The 17,327-nt window shown below is 46.5% G+C and overlaps 1 pseudogene; it reads right to left on the bottom strand.

Annotated features, from left to right (window-relative positions):
* Positions 1–1,824: 1,824 nt before the first annotated feature.
* Positions 1,825–2,923, bottom strand: LOC142697973 (very long chain fatty acid elongase 5 pseudogene; annotated as a pseudogene).
* Between the last annotated feature and the right edge of the window lie 14,404 nt (positions 2,924–17,327).

Below are 17,327 nucleotides of genomic sequence, written 5' to 3'. Positions count from 1 at the left end.
AATCCTGTACCACGTGTAAAACATCCTAATAACATCTATGAAGCGCGGACCAAGCGCTAAACCCAACAAGAAACCTACAATAATGGACGGGAACATTTATCTGCATCGTCTGATCCGGACAATTATTATCAATGAAATGAACAAAACTTTATTTATTTTTTACAAAAATCTGATTACTGCTGCATGAAGAGAATATTATAATCACTTCCGTGATTGTTACTTACAGGCAATGCCCATTCCTATGAATCCTATTCTAAACAGGATATTTTCGGGAAAGAAATTTCCAATTTTTTGCGTTTCACTGTAAAACAGAAAAGAAAAAGGTTAATGTTAAATAATATGGAAAAATTGTCAGAATTGTCTCATTTTAACAATCAGCAGTCTGATAATCTATAGGACTGAGGGGATGATGTACATCAGTGGGGGGGGGGCATGGTTGTTGATAACAGTCAGTGTGTAGCCACCAGAGAGCCAGGCCACACACCAAAAGGCAAAGAAGATGGAGAAGAGACTGCATGTATACCATGATCATAAATCATTCCCCCCAATGTGTAGAACCAAAACCGTCGGCACCAGCCGGTGCCGACTAATATCCACCACTTCTGGTAAGGTCTGCAACGATCTTAGGCCCCTCAGGCCGCTCCAATAGATCTCTGCATCCTGGAATCCAAGTGATTTTCCCCCGAGCCCTATAGCCGCTCTCCGTTCAGCCCAAAAAACATATGAATGGCCCATTATCCATACTGACGGCCGGTAATCTAGAAAATAAAAGAAATTAGTGCAGAACCAAATCGGGGCGAACGCATCAGAGCGCTAGTGCCCTATACGACGCACCTCAGTATCGGTCAGGCCCAATTAGCTGGTGGTAGTAGCCGCTCCAATGCGAAATGAGTGGGTGCCAAAGTTCCCAGGGGGAGGCCGACAGATGACAATGCCTTTTTAAATACTGCAGAGAACTGAAATTTTGTAAGGGGGCTGCCGTGAATATGCGTCATAAACTGAGAGCCACAGTTACGCAAACTTAAGTAGGAAGATGCTAAAGCAACAGGGCAACCCGCACCCCCGATTGCCCACAACGAAACCCAGCAGCCCCTGCCAAAAATATCTGTCTTCGATCATCAATGTATTCTAAAACCTTGGCCGGATTCAGACAAACTAACGTCCTCAAATAAAAGGCAGCCCGGCCGCGTAGCACTATGGGGAACTAACTCAGGTATCCGCAGAGCACCAAAAAAGGAAAAAGCCACGGCTAACAGGGCCGAGTCAAACATAGAAGCACATACCTCAGGTAAACAATGCAAAAGTTTTAATAGAATTGCAAAAGAAATCGGACGCCTAGATTGGAACTGCCGACTTCTTCCACCCCTTAATGGACTGCAAAATAAAGAAGGATTTTGTGACATTGGCCCACCCATGAAGCTTAAAGAAAAATGCCAGACCCATAAGGCGACGAAGCGCAACTGCTCAGCCAAACCCGACAAATATTCCATAATATAGGCTAAACGAGGATGTTCCGGAGGACCAATAATACGTTCCCCTACAACTTTCAACCACTCGTTCCATGCATTACCATAAGCCGTCCAGGTAGATCGAGCAAGTGATGCCCTGACGAAAGGCACTAACTTGGATCCAGCAGTCTCCATAGCCCATCCGGTCACTCCGTCCCCTCCTGTTCTGCCTGCGGGAACAATAAATGAAACTGGAAATTAAAACAAGAAAGAGCATCAGCAATTTTATTGTCAACACCTGGAACGTGACGAGCCCTGAACTGGATATTATGTTGTAAGCATCGCAGCACCAGCCAATAAACAATACCTGCCCGCTAATTTTGTGAGCAATTCTAAATGTGTTTTCAGCATTTTAATGATAGGTAGAGTTTGTTAAGATCTACATTAATCACGTTATATAACTAGGAATAATTTACAGTCGCTGTAAGGGTGTCAGTGCACTGTGTTTTTAATCTGATGGTATATCATCTGGCGCAGTGAACTGGTGGCTGGTTTTTCCGCTCAATCCCTTCTTTGTTTACGCTGCTTGACATTTTCCTCCTGGGAAGAAAAGCCGTTTGTGTGTCCGTTCGCTGCAGTCACTGAGCCGTTCTGGTAATCTTTCCTTCGGGAAGAGGCTTTCTTGTATGTCTCAATGTAGAAATTGGTAAAGAGGATGATGAGAGAGATCATGTAGCAGTTCTGGAAATACAGCCATCCCATGGGGACTGCACAGCGCCAAATCATTGCACAGCTGGTCTGAGTCATTGTTAGGACGAACTGGGTCAGCTGGCACTGGGTGATGTATTTCTTCCACCACAGATAAGGTCGCATGGCTGGTATAGCTGATAGTCCGTAGTAAAAGTACATGATGACATGGATAAAGCTTTTGAGAGTAGCACCAAAGTAGGAGTGTCCACAAGGCACCCAGTTCATGACAAACCACCAGTTGTTTAGCATGGACGCATGGTGATAGACATGTAGGACGGTGATCTGGTGGTTGTTCTTGTGGAGAATAAAGAAGAAAGTGTCCATGAGTTCAATGAGCTTGGAAATGTAGTACCACCAGAGGACTCGAGTTATCTTCATGTCTGCATCACCTCCACTGTGAGTGTCCTGGCAGAAAAAGTTGTATCCTCCTTCCCATACTCCTGTTACCAGCTCATAAAACATGTACAGCGAGAGCAGTGTAAGGCCAATGTTATAAACTACAAGAATCCCTCTGCAGGAAACTGGTGGTCTGTTTTTCCTGTACTTAGGTCCTAAATAAATACAGGACGGTGCAAACAAATGAGGGGATGTAATTATCTAACATGAACCATCATTTTACTCGCGGGTCTCTTGGTCCAAGCAAGTTGTCTATATATACATTCACTGCTTTATCCATGGCCTCCATTTCTTAAACCGTTCTTTGGCTGCAGCCCGGGTACCGTTATATTCCCAGCGGCTTCACTTTCCTGTATGACTCCTGGCTCAGAGGAGGCACTAGCTGTGTGTGACTCTGCTCCAATTGCATCTTTTTAACCGACAAGGCTGAAACGAACAGGGATTGTAATTTCTATCCCTAAAAAGGAAACCGGGACCCTCGGTTTTCTCTAGGGAAAGTGGAACACCAAGTAGAAATTGGCATTGCGGTGACGCAGGGGGACCAACAAAGACAAAATCGTCTAAATAGTGCGTAATGGACGCAGTGCCGATTTGCTCCTGGAGAACTGATTCAAGCAACAAACTAAACACCTCTAAATAAAAGCATGAAATTGAACAACCCATGGGAAGGCACATGTCATAGTAATATTGGCAACCCAATAAATGAAAGCAATCCTCATGGACCGGCAACATCCGGAACGCTCACTCGATGTCAGATCATAAGGGCCCTGCACCCGGAACTACAAACTAAATCGACAACTCGATCGAACAAAACATAAGACACCGCTGCAATATCCTTGCGAATACCGTCATTAACAGAACGAGCCTTAGGGTATGACAAGTGGTGAATTAAACAAAATGTTTCCACCTCCTTTTTAGCAACCACACAAAGAGGTGAAACACGGAGATTAGGAAAAGGTAAAAAATAAAAAGTTCCCGGCATGCGACCTAAACTAACCTCTGTCCCAACCTTGTCCTTCACAACAGCTGGAAATTCGTTAGCTGACTTTAAAGAGGCTGTCACCAGATTATAAGCGCCCTGTCTCCTACATAATCTGATCGGCGCTGTAATGTAGAGAACAGCAGTGGTTTTTATTTTGAAAAAAGATAATTTTTGAGCAAGTTATGAGCAATTTTAGATTTATGCTAATTAGTTTCTTAAAGACCAACTGGGCGCGTTTTTACTTTTGATCAAGTGGGTGTTGTACAGAGGAGTGTATGGGGCTGACCAATCAGTGACCAATCAGCGACCAATCAGTGACTAATCAGCATCATACACTTCTCATTGTTCCAGCCCAGCATGATCCACAGCACAGTGTGATTGTGCAGTGAAAGAAGCTGGGCTGGAACAATGAGAAGTGTATGTCACTGATTGGTCACTGATTAGTCACTGATTGGTCGCTGATTGGTCGCTGATTGGTCAGCATGGAGAGGGATGCCGGACACAATAAGAGGGACACACATCTATTACATGGTCGTCCATTCATTGGAATAAGCCAAGTAATACCACTTTAGGGTGTGGCCACCCGGTGGATCATGATCAACAGGGGTTCAGCTACCAGACCCACAGCGATCAGCTGATTGCCAGCGGGTCCCTATTTAGTGAAGCTGGGACAACCCTATCAACGTAAAACATTTATTAACTTACTGAAAATGCAGCCAGAATGGCCGTCCCAACACATGATGACCATCCGATTGCCAGGAGGATATTTTGAACCAAGGTCTGACGAGGCCCAAAGGCTTCAGCATGGAGCATGATGAACTTATAATGTAGAAACATCAGGCCCTATATGTAGCCCCGACTGCAAGGATTAGGGTGAATGGGGTACTCTCTGATCGGTTTGCGCTGGAGCGGGGAACGCGTGGGGAACGCGGGGAACGCGTCAGGGATGTCCATTATCTCCGTTGTTGTTCGCGTTGGCGGTGGAACCATTGGCGTGTGCAGTAAGACAACATGAGCATATTCAGGGGTTGAGATATGGGGGGGTGGAGGAACGAATTGCATTATACGCGGATGATATGCTGTTATTTATGGCGGATGCCGAGCGCACACTCACGTTAGTGATGGCCCTGATTAAGCGGTTTGGGAAATATTCGGGATTGCTCATTAATTGGTCAAAATCGGCTCTAATGCTCATGGACCCGGGGGTTATCCAGACTGGGGAGGAGGAGGTGGAGATACCGGTGGTCACGGAGTTTAAGTACCTGGGGGTCAGGGTGACGGCGAAAGCACAGGATTATATGTCTCTTAATGTAATGCCACTGTTAACAACGATAAAAGCCAAAGTAGAGGCTTGGAATAAGCTACCGCTATCTGCTCTGGGTAGGACTAATCTGATTAAAATGATCCTTATGCCCCAGTTGCTGTACGTCCTACATAACTCCCCGGTATGGATTCCCAAATATTGGTTTAGAAGGTTGCACAACTTGTTTAGAGACCTAGTATGGAAGAAGGGGGTACCCAGGATTAAACTGGAGAAACTCCAACTGCCTAAGGAGGAGGGGGGCCTGGCGGTGCCCAGTGCGTGGGTGTATTATTTAGCTGCCCAATGTCAGAATTTATGTGGGTGGGAGCAGGAAGAGACCTGGGGGTCCAGTGCGCGCATCCTATCATATCTGGGGGGGGGGAGAACCCGTTGGCAGGACTGGAAGCACACAGCTATAAAAGGATGGCGAGTACCAGACTCACCCTGCTTCTCATACATAAGGTGTGGTGGCAGTGCAAACACTTGCTGGGGATAGGAGAGTGTACTAAATATACACCACTCTGGAGGAATGCATATCTGGGGGAACTGGGTAAATTGGAAGGGATGCAGGGGTGGGAGCAGCAAGGCATAATACGATTGAGTCAGTTGTACGAGGGAGGCATACTCAAATCCTTTCAACAATTACGGGAGGGGTTTCAGTTGGACTCCCGCATGTTCTATCAGTACCTGCAGATTCGGCACGCGGTGCAGACACAAGTGGCCAGTATAGACATGGCAATACATGCCACGGGAGTGTTGGAACATATTGCAAAAGCAGTAACGTCAAAGGGATTAATTTCATTGGTTTATCGCAGGTTGCTGTCGGAACATCTGGGAGATCCTATGGCACCAGTCAAAGCTGCATGGGAAAGGGATGTGGGTCCTATTTCTACAGACCACTGGGAGGCGGTCTTGGCGGCAACATGTACTTTGTCCAACAATGTAGCACAACGGAGATCTCAGTTGTTTCTGATACATAGGGTGTATAGGACCCCTTGGGTGCTGAAACAAATGGGGTTAAGGGCGGACGCCAGGTGCCCTAGGTGCCCGGAGGAAAAGGCAGACATCCTCCATATGTTCTGGTCCTGCGGGAGGTTGGGGACTCTGTGGACAGAAATGTCAGAGCTACTGGGGAGCGTGTTTGAGGTACAGATTCCATGGGATCCAGTGGTAATGCTGCTGGGATATGTTGGAGACTTGGAGGGGGATAGGATGTCAGGTTTGGCAATTGCAAAAATACTATACCAAGTCAGGAAAGGAATAGCGAAACACTGGCTGGATACGGAGTCACCCTCAAAGCAAGAAATTATAGGGGCACTTAACTCACAGGTTCTGATGGAATATAGGATATACTCCAAGAGGGGGTCCAAGGCAAAGTTTGAAAAACAATGGGCTAGGTGGATTGATCATTCTGGGTACGCTTCGGCGGAGCTACTTACATTACGGTCCCACATTCAGGTATAGGGCTACTGACGGTGGGGTACATACGGGGAGTAGACGTAAGAGGGGGAATGGAAAAGGGAAGGAGAAGGAGATAGGATTAAAAAAGTTGTAACGAGAAGACCGGCTGGGGGGGTACAAGGGGGAGTTGGGGGGAAGGGAATGTTTTGTTGAAAATACATATGCGGGTCTGTGGAAATTTGCTTATACACTGTATGAGAATGTATAATGACCTGTACAGTTGTGAATTTTGTTGAATAAACTTGAACTGATTAAAAAAAAGAAACGTCAGGCCCAGAGCTGAAAAAGAGAAAATGAGCCAAATAAATCCTGTAGCATGTCTAAACATTTATCTGCATCGTCTGATCCGGACAATTATTATCAATGAAATGAACAAAACGTAATTATAATTTTTTATAAAGTCTGATTACTGCTGCATGAAGAGCATATTATAATCACTTCCGTGATTGTTACTTACAGGCAATGGCCATTCCTATGAATCCCATTCTAAACAGGATATTTTCTGGAAAGACATTTTCCTATTTCACTGTAAAACAAAAAAGAAAACGCTCAATGTTAAATAATATGGAAAAATTGTCAGAATTGTTTCATCTTAATAATCAGCAGTCAGATAATCTATAGGACTGAGGGGATGATGTACATCAGTGGGGGGGGGGGGGGGGCATGGTCCTTGATAACAGTCAGTGTGTAGCTAGCAGAGAGCCAGGCCACACACCAAAAGGCCAAGAAGTTGTGGAAGAATCCCAGTCCATTGGTCTCCATAATAGTGAGAAGTCACCAATAAATTATCAAATCGCGCTCTGTGTCAATTCACGGAAAGAAAGACCGGGCAGCTGTCAGGGGAATATTTATAACCCCTCGTCATCTCTCTGTGACATCAGCACGGCTAGACGTCCTCGGCGGGGAAGATGATGTAGATAATGATGGCGAAGAAGAAGAGGAGGGCTATGGTCAGAAGATGTCGAGGGCGATCTCCGCCTCCGACGAAGACCACTTCTGCCGTGGCGATGCTTGCGCCGACCGTGCCTGTGCCCACCTCCACATCTGCGTTTCCTCTCTCTCCTTGACGATTCCTTTGCCGAACCTAAAAGAGAAAAAAGGGACAAGGCAGACGCGTGACCAACATCACTTTGATCCCCCTTGGCACCAACAGCATGCGCCACATCCCTGCTCGGACCCTCCTGCTGCGGGCCAGAACCGGACGGTACATTCAATAAAGGACACAGTTGTGGAGGAGACTGCAGCCCTGGCTGAGACCGGACGACTTCTTCTCCAGCTCTTGTCCTCTGATAGGCGGTTAGACCATGCAATGCCCTCGCTGCAGCGCCCCTGCGACGTCTCCTCTGCCCGGGCCTCCCTCCCCCCCAGCATCTCCCGACACAATAGCCGCTGACCCTGTTTCCTCACCTGATCCCAGCTGAAGCAGATGTTCATCGGCGCAGGTTCCCGGATCAGCGGTGCAGGTATGGTTGTTGATAACAGTCAGTGTGTAGCCACCAGAGAGCCAGGCCGCACACCAAAAGGCCAAGAAGATGGAGAAGAATCCCAATCCGTTGATCTCCATAATAGTGAAAAGTCGCCAATAAATTAGCAAAGCGCACTTTGTGTCAATTCACGGAAAGAAAGGCCGGGCTGCACTTCCCTGCAGTCCCTGGCGCTCTCCCTATGCGATTCACCGCCATCTAAACAAGATCCTCCTAGAACCGCCCGCTGTGATATCTACAACAGAATAAAATAATTAAAACAGGATGAAAATAAAAATTCACAGAAACAATCAACAAAATGACATTTATCTCCTTAACAAGATGCCACATACATGTACTTGGCAGTCGTTAAGGGGAAGTATGGAGCGGGATCACGGGCTGGGGTCGCTCCATACTTAGCGGGTATTCGCTGTGTAATATAGCCAATACCGCACTGCAACAAACAGAATAAAAAATCACTTTGATTATGCCCGTTTAACCCCTTAGAGGCCACAGTCAATCACGACCACAGCATCTAACACATTAGAATGAGAGGGGCAACCCCCTCCGACGTGCCATTGTCCCCACACGATGCTATAGCGGGATGCCGATGGTTATCAGGGCAGCCTGGGGGACTGATGAACGGTCTGCCATCTTTGTAATCCGGCAGGTCTTCATAGGTGGCTGTAAGGCTGGATTTACACGAGCGTGTGTGTTTTGTGCACGCAATAAACGTGGTGTTTTGCGCGCGAAAAAGGTACTTAACAGCTCCGTGTGTCATCAGCATATGATGCGTGGCTGCGTCAATTTCGCGCAGCCGCCATCATTATGACACTCTGTTTGTATGTTTGCACGTGCTGCCTTTCTGTTTTCATTCATAGTTTACTGCTGTTGCATGAATCTTCCGTGTGCTGCACGTGATTTTCACGCACCCATTGACTTCAATGGGTGCGTGATGCGTGAACAACGCACAAATATAGGACATGTCGTGCGTTTCACGAAGCGGACACACGCTGCGTCAAAATCACTGACAGTCTGCACGGCCCCATAGACGAACATAGGTCCGTGCGAAGCGCGTGAAAATCAAGCACGTTGCACGGACGTATTACACGTTCGTCTAAATAAGCCCTGAGGCTGGATTCACACGAGCATGGCGTTTTTGCGCGCGTAAAAAATGCGACGTTTTGCGTGCGTTGTAGTTGCGTGTGTCATGCGTTATGGCTGCGTGTCTGCGTTTTTTACGCACGTATGACATGCGTTTTTCACACGCGTAAATAAAACGCAGGGTGGAGTAATGGAGAGGACATCCTACAAAAAGGCACCCTTCTCAAACACCTGCTTGATGTGAGCACATGTTCTCATCCTTTTTGCACCTTGCAAAATACTTTGGGGAGTTTATTGTGTTTCTTGCCTTGTTGCCGTCTAAAAAGCCAAATTATGCCGTCGACTCCGCTGGCCCGTGTGCTGCTATGCTGGATGGCTTCTCTGCGATTTTGGGAGCGCCAATGGAGCAGTGCCATGGCAGGAAGATTCTATGTGAAGGGTGGCTTCGTGAAGATTATTGCCAAAATTTGTCATTAGACTGAGGGCAATGGGATGAATTTAGGGGGGAATGTAGTATTAGGGACTCGCAAGACATGAGGACCCTTGACGTGGGTTGCGAGCTTATATCTTTTGGGGTTTCGCCGTGTTGGTTTGCTGCCAAACAACTAATTGTATGTGAATCACATTGGCCAATCAAATGTTGACAAATACAATCACAAAGTTGCTTAGTGCGTCCATTATCATAGCACTGCAACGCCGCAGAGAAGTCGTTGCTGTTTCGAGCTAAACCGCAAAAGATAAACTAAGATCTCAATTATGACATGCAACTACCTTGGGCCCTGGGCAGCATGTTGCAACGTTACCTTGGGACATGTTTGGGAAAGCATGTTACATTACATATATCGAGGGAAACACAGAAACTTTTGTTGCTCCACAAAACCACACTTTATTGGGTAATGGGGCAAAAAATATAGCCTAAAACATAGGACAACAAAATATCAAACAAACGCACCAACATGATGCACAATTTTGAAACATTGGTCCAAATAAGGCCTAAATTACGCAGCAAAACTGTGCGGCATCATCAGCACTACAACTCCTGATAATGGTGGGGTGGGGAGTTGTAGCTGTCCATTTCAGCACCACTATGCTGCGCATGGCCCTGCAGAGGATGTTCCTCAACAGCATAGTGGTGCTGATGCTGCGTGTGGTAGCCTACAGGTGGACCATGTGGCAAGTTTACCACGGGTCGGCTGTAGGCTGGAACAGGCCAGTTCCGCATCGGCACTGGACAAGGTGACATGCGGCCCGGCAATGGGCGTTGGAATTTTTGCCGGGCCAAGGGGGTGGCAGGCTGAGAAGGGACAGGTGCATTGAACGGCACCGCTGTCTCTGCCAATCCACGCCAATGCTCCATTGCCTGGAAGCTCGGGCGTGGGTTGTTAGGAGGTGTGGCCGCGTCGATGAGGCTGAGGATCGAGCCTTGGAGGCGCGCCATACGGTCGTCGGGAGAAGCGGGGCAATGCTGCGGCCAAAGGCGTGACAGCCGTCCTCCTCGGCGCAGCGACGCAGGTACTCAAGTACCCTGGAGTCCACTTGGGCATCTGCGGATCCGATCTGGCTGCGCCTGCCTGCTGCGGTGGTTTCAGCCGAGGCACCTGGGGTTGGCTGGACGCCTGTGGGGCAGGTTCTGGTGCTGTCGCCTCAGGGGTTAAGGGCAGCACGGGATGTTCTTCTTGTGGCGCCTGCGCCTCCTCATGGGCAGCCTCCTCTTCCATGTCCAGAAGATTGTCACTGCATCTGTAATCAAAAATGTACACGTCTTTGTAACATTGCCACAAGGGACAAACCATCAATTTTGGGGGCATGACATGTGAACACAGACATGTCTTCAAAGCACAGTTATTATTTACGGCTGCATTTCCATAATGTCCTTCAGGAACATTAGCTGCTGGGTGTAGATGTATTTCCTCTTTTTGGGGGCCCCGTCACCACTGCAGGAGCGGTGCTGTGGTGGCGGTAGCCGCCATTCGGTGCTGCAACCGCTAGAGTAGGGACCCACTTTAAAAAGGTCGCCGTGAAGTGGCAAGTGGGCTTATACAGTTTGATCAAAAGTTTACAAAGAACCTCATGTTCCTAAATTATGCCTAGCGGCTCAGATCAACGTATATATTGTGGATTGTGCGGTTCATGTCTAGTTTCTCACAATGCTGATATAATTATTAACCCCTTGATGTTGCAACCAATTTTGTCCTTGATGCTGCAAATAATTTTTTTCGCTTTTGTCTCCCTTCATTGTGACCATGAGCATTTAAAGAAGCACTCCACTTTATTTATTTTTTTTGCACCCTCCATTTGTACATTGGTGTTTCAGTGGGGAGCTGGGTGTAGAAATACTTACCGATCCCTGGATCCTGTCGTTTTTCGGTTCCAGGGCCGCGCACGTGATCTTCATTCTGACCTGGTCTGGAATCACTGCTGTTCAGAAAACCGGAAGTCAATGCATTCCTATGGAGACTCGTCCTGGCCTTGTTCTGGCTTCCATAAGAATGCATTGAGAGCCTGAGTTCCGGTTTATTCAAAAGCACCGTGACTCCAGACAAGTCAGAGGGAAGATCAGGTGAGCGGCGTTGGAAAAGAAAAATACAAGATGCGGGGATCAGTCAGTATTTTGCACACAGCACCCCACTGAAACACCAATGTACAAATGGAGGGTGCAATAAAAAAATAACGTGGAGTGCTCCAATAATCTATCTTTATTTTTATTGTTTTTTGTGTTTTTTTATGCCCTTCATCATTCACCATAAATAATATGTTATTGTTCGCGTCTGGAAACTGTTATCGGGGTCAGTAGCTGTCACTATTATTGGGGTCAGTAGCTGTCACTATTATTGGGGTCAGTAGCTGTCACTATTATTGGGGTCATTAGCTGTCACTATTATTGGGGTCAGTAGCTGTCACTCTTATTGGGGTCAGTAGCTGTCACTGTTATTGGGGTCAGTAGCTGTCACTGTTATTGGGGTCAGTAGCTGTCACTATTATTGGGGTCAGAAGATGTCACTATTATTGGGGTCAGTAGCTGTCACTATTATTGGGGTCAGTAGCTGTCAGTATTATTGGGGTCAGTAGCTGTCACTATTATTGGGGTCAGTAGCTGTCACTATTATTGGGGTCAGTAGCTGTCACTATTATTGGGGTCAGTAGCTGTCACTATTATTGGGGTCAGTAGCTGTCACTGTTATCGGGGTCAGTAGCTGTCACTATTATCGGGGTCGGTAGCTGTCACTGTTATTGGGGTACGTAGCTATCACTATTATTGGGGTCAGTAGCTGTCACTATTATTGGGGTCAGTAGCTGTCACTATTATTGGGGTCAGTAGCTGTCACTATTATTGGGGTCAGTAGCTGTCTATTATTGGGGTCAGTAGCTGTCACTATTTTTGGAGTCAGTAGCTGTCACTATTATTGGGGTCAGTAGCTGTCACTATTATTGGGGTCAGTAGCTGTCTATTATTGGGGTCAGTAGCTGTCACTATTATTGGGGTCAGTAGCTGTCACTATTATTGGGGTCAGTAGCTGTCACTATTATTGGGGTCAGTAGCTGTCACTGTTATCGGGGTCAGTAGCTGTCACTATTATCGGGGTCGGTAGCTGTCACTATTATCGGGGTCAGTAGCTGTCACTGTTATCGGGGTCAGTAGCTGTCACTATTATCGGGGTCGGTAGCTGTCACTATTATCGGGGTCGGTAGCTGTCACTATTATTGGGGTCAGTAGCTGTCACTATTATTGGGGTCAGTAGCTGTCACTATTATTGGGGTCAGTAGCTGTCACTATTATTGGGGTCAGTAGCTGTCACTATTATTGGGGTCAGTAGCTGTCTATTATTGGGGTCAGTAGCTGTCACTATTTTTGGAGTCAGTAGCTGTCACTATTATTGGGGTCAGTAGCTGTCAATACTATTGGGGTCAGTAGGTGTCACTATTATTGGGGTCAGTAGCTGTCACTGTTATTGGGGTCAGTAGGTGTCACTATTATTGGGGTCAGTAGCTGTCACTATTATTGGGGTCAGTAGCTGTCACTATTATTGGGGTCAGTAGCTGTCACTATTATTAGGGGTAGTAGCTGTCACTATTATTGGGGTCAGTAGCTGTCACTATTATTGAGGGTAGTAGCTGTCACTGTTATTGGGGTCAGTAGCTATCACTGTTATTGGGGTGAGTAGCTGTCACTATTATTGGGGTCAGTAGCTGTCACTATTATTGGGGTCAGTAGCTGTCACTATTATTGGGGTCAGTAGCTGTCACTATTATTGGGGTCATTAGCTGTCACTATTATTGGGGTCAGTAGCTGTCACTGTTATTGGGGTCAGTAGCTGTCACTGTTATTGGGGTCAGTAGCTGTCACTGTTATTGGGGTCAGTAGCTGTCACTGTTATTGGGGTCAGTAGCTGTCACTATTATTGGGGTCAGAAGATGTCACTATTATTGGGGTCAGTAGCTGTCACTATTATTGGGGTCAGTAGCTGTCAGTATTATTGGGGTCAGTAGCTGTCACTATTATTGGGGTCAGTAGCTGTCACTATTATTGGGGTCAGTAGCTGTCACTATTATTGGGGTCAGTAGCTGTCACTATTATTGGGGTCAGTAGCTGTCACTATTATTGGGGTCAGTAGCTGTCACTATTATTGGGGTCAGTAGCTGTCACTGTTATCGGGGTCAGTAGCTGTCACTATTATCGGGGTCGGTAGCTGTCACTATTATCGGGGTCGGTAGCTGTCACTATTATTGGGGTCGGTAGCTATCACTATTATTGGGGTCAGTAGCTGTCACTATTATTGGGGTCAGTAGCTGTCACTATTATTGGGGTCAGTAGCTGTCACTATTATTGGGGTCAGTAGCTGTCTATTATTGGGGTCAGTAGCTGTCACTATTTTTGGAGTCAGTAGCTGTCACTATTATTGGGGTCAGTAGCTGTCACTATTATTGGGGTCAGTAGCTGTCTATTATTGGGGTCAGTAGCTGTCACTATTATTGGGGTCAGTAGCTGTCACTATTATTGGGGTCAGTAGCTGTCACTATTATTGGGGTCAGTAGCTGTCACTATTATTGGGGTCAGTAACTGTCACTGTTATTGGGGTAAGTAGCTGTCACTATTATTGGGGTCAGTAGCTGTCACTGTTATTGGGGTCAGTAGCTGTCACTATTATTGGGGTCAGTAGCTGTCACTATTATTGGGGTCAGTAACTGTCACTGTTATTGGGGTCAGTAGATGTCACTGTTATTGGGGTCAGTAGCTGTCACTATTATTGGGGTCAGTAGCTGTCACTATTATTGGGGTCAGTAGCTGTCACTATTATTGGGGTCAGTAGCTGTCACTATTATTGGGGTCAGTAACTGTCACTATTATTGGGGTCAGTAGTTGTCACTATTATTGTGGTCAGTAGCTGTCACTATTATTGGGGTCAGTAGCTGTCACTATTATTGGGGTCAGTAGCTGTCACTATTATTGGGGTCAGTACATTTCACTATTATTGGGGTCAGTAGCTGTCACTATAATGGTGGCAGTAGCTGTTGCCTCTAGAGGATCTGGCTGTTACTGCATGGTGGGCTGTGGTTGTCACTTATCAGACCCTCCAATCTACCTACTAACTCTCAGCTTTTGAATTGGTTGCTATGGTTACTTCTGGGAAGATGTGGAGTAGAAAATTGAGCAGGTATAAAGCATGGAAACATTGCCCATAGCAACCAATCAGATCACTTCTTTCATTTTCAAACCTGTCTTAGAAAAATAAAACCAGGAATCTGATTGGTTGCTATGGACAACTCCTCCATGTATTTTCTATACTAATATATTTCTCTATAAAGCAGGGGCCCTGTAGGTAAGGGGGAGGGGGGTACTGTCACATTAACCCTTTCCCGCAAAATGACGTGTCTGGTACTTCGGTATTGCAAGTAACTTACTGCAGTCCTATGTACCAGGCATGTCATGACTTTAAACTGTCACTTATGTAAAGCGACACAGTGACAGAACCGGCAAATCAGATCTAAAGCAGAGTTGCCGGGCAGAAGATGCCGGCATGGGACCAATCAGAATGGTCCAGTGCCCTAAGCGCTGTGATTGGCCAGTCTGCACTGACTGGCCAATCACAACGCAGACGTATTGTTTTACCGGCATCTCCTGCTCTGTGAGTTCTCAACTGTGTCCTGGAGCCTGACAGAGCCAGATGCTGTGTAGATAGGGATGAAAATTGGACATAAAGCCGGCAATCAGTCCCCTCACCAGCTGATAAAACACTACAACCACCATCATCTGGTGATCAGCATCACCAGACCTGTCCTCAGACCTGTCCTCAGTCCTGTCCTCAGTCCTGTCACCGCCTCTCATCCCCTGTACCCAGCTGTATACCCCTAGATTGCCCACTGCCCGAGGTCCCGGTTAGGTAGCAATGACACCTCTCATTTAGAATTTGGTAGGTAGGTAGGGTATCCCCACTTTCAAATACAGCAGGGTCACTGGTGGACGCTCCGCTCCTATTGTTCAGTTGAAATATAAAAAAACAAAACAAAGATCATCGCCTGTCATCTGACCTGTCATCGCCTGTCATCAGACCTGTCATCAGAGCTGTCATCGCCTGTCATCAGACCTGTCATCGCCTGTCATCTCCAGTTAGAGATATAAAATATGGCCCAAAGGCTTTACACCACTGATGTGACAAACCAAATGTTATTCTCAGAAACAGACTCAGCAGGTGAAGGTGAAGCAGTTTGTGATTTCATCTGAATCTAGAGAAACTGACTCTGAACCCCCCGTCAGCGCGGAAGAGTCGCAGGTCCTGCTATGCCCGGATTATCACGGGTAGCTGCAGATAATTATAGCCCCCCAAGTGCCTGATTTTACAGCCTCCTCAGGTATCAATTTGATGCCACAGGGTTCGAGGCCATTGATTTTTTTTCCATTTTTTTTCTGACTCCCTAATAAATTTGATGGTTGAGCAGGCGAACATCTATGCTGCTCCGTTTATCTCCCAAAACCCTGACCCCCTACTATGCCAGAGGCCAAAATTGTACTCCAACAAATACAACAGAGCTGCATACATTCTGGGGCATGTTTAAGTTTTGGCATTATAAAAAGCCCCCTATTAGAGATAACTGGTCCTCTGATATATTATATAGCCCCCCTCTCCACCGCACAATAATGAGCAGGACACGCTTTGCGGCGATAATTAAATTCCTGCATTTTAGTGATAACAGTCGCTGCCCCCCCCCCCCAGATGCCCTGAATTTTGACCGTTGTTTTTAAATAAGGCCAATAATTGACCATTATTCTCAAACATTTTCCCAAAATGATATCCCTATACAGAATATTGCGGTGGATGAATCCCTTGTTTGTTTTGAGGGAAGGCTCAGGTTTAGGCAGCACCTTCCAAAAAAAAGGGCCCTTTATGTTATTAAATTATATAAAATCTGTGGGAGTGCCCCCGGGTATACCCATCGCTTCAGGGTGTATGAGGGAAAGGACTCTAAAATTGATCCCCTGTATGCCCCCCCTCCTTTCCTAGGAGTCAGCGGGAAGATTTGTGTGGGACCTTGTGCATCTGCTGCTTGGCAAAGTGTACCATTTATATATAGATAATTTCTACAATAGTGTCCCGATGGGTTAAAGTCTGTGCGTCCCGATCCACATTGGCCTGCGGCACAATCCGGAAAAACCATAAAGGTCTCCCCAAAACTCTGCTAGGACAGTCGTTAAGGGTGGGAGAGAGCAGGGCCGTCTGCAGCGAAGATCTGCTGCTCCTCAGATACAGAGACAGAGGAGACGTCCTGATCCTGACCACCATTACTAATGGCAGCCGGAGCCTTGTCCCTGTATGCGGATCCACCACCCAATCCCGCAAACCCTTGTGTGTACAATAAATTTATGGGTGGCGTTGATGTTTCAGATCAAGTCATCAAACCACACAGCGCCATGCGCAAAACAAGGGTATAGTATAAGAAGCTGTACCCGGCCAACATTTCATCACAGAAGCCCCCCCCCCCACTGACAAAAACAGAGGCCCCAGAAAAGATGTCACGTGTGCTCAAAACAGGAGGGACACGCGATATATGTGCAAAACGTCCCCCACAAACCTCAGATTGTGTCTCCAGTGTTTTCAAATTTACGACACTTTTTTAGACTTTTAATTTAATTTTATTTTAATTCTTCCTTCACCTTCAGTCTTCCATATTGGCCATAACATTTTTTTTTCACTGACAAGTCCTTTACCTCAATGTAATATTAGTAAAAACCCCAAATAAACTATATTAAATATTCTCCCTATACCCAATACACTATGCCCTATAGGCAGCTGGAATAGTAATGGAGGGAGTGACCCCCTCACCCGGATTATAAAGCTAAGTGAGAGGATAAAATGCAGAGTAGATCTGTTACCTCAGCAAAAAAAAAAAAATCATGTTTTTAATAAATGTATTTTCTGGGCTGC

This window comes from Rhinoderma darwinii (genome assembly GCF_050947455.1).
Source record: "Rhinoderma darwinii isolate aRhiDar2 chromosome 10 unlocalized genomic scaffold, aRhiDar2.hap1 SUPER_10_unloc_9, whole genome shotgun sequence".
NCBI lineage: Eukaryota > Metazoa > Chordata > Amphibia > Anura > Rhinodermatidae > Rhinoderma > Rhinoderma darwinii.
The sequence above is the reverse complement of the archived record's forward strand: the minus strand, read 5'-3'. Positions and strand labels throughout refer to the sequence as shown.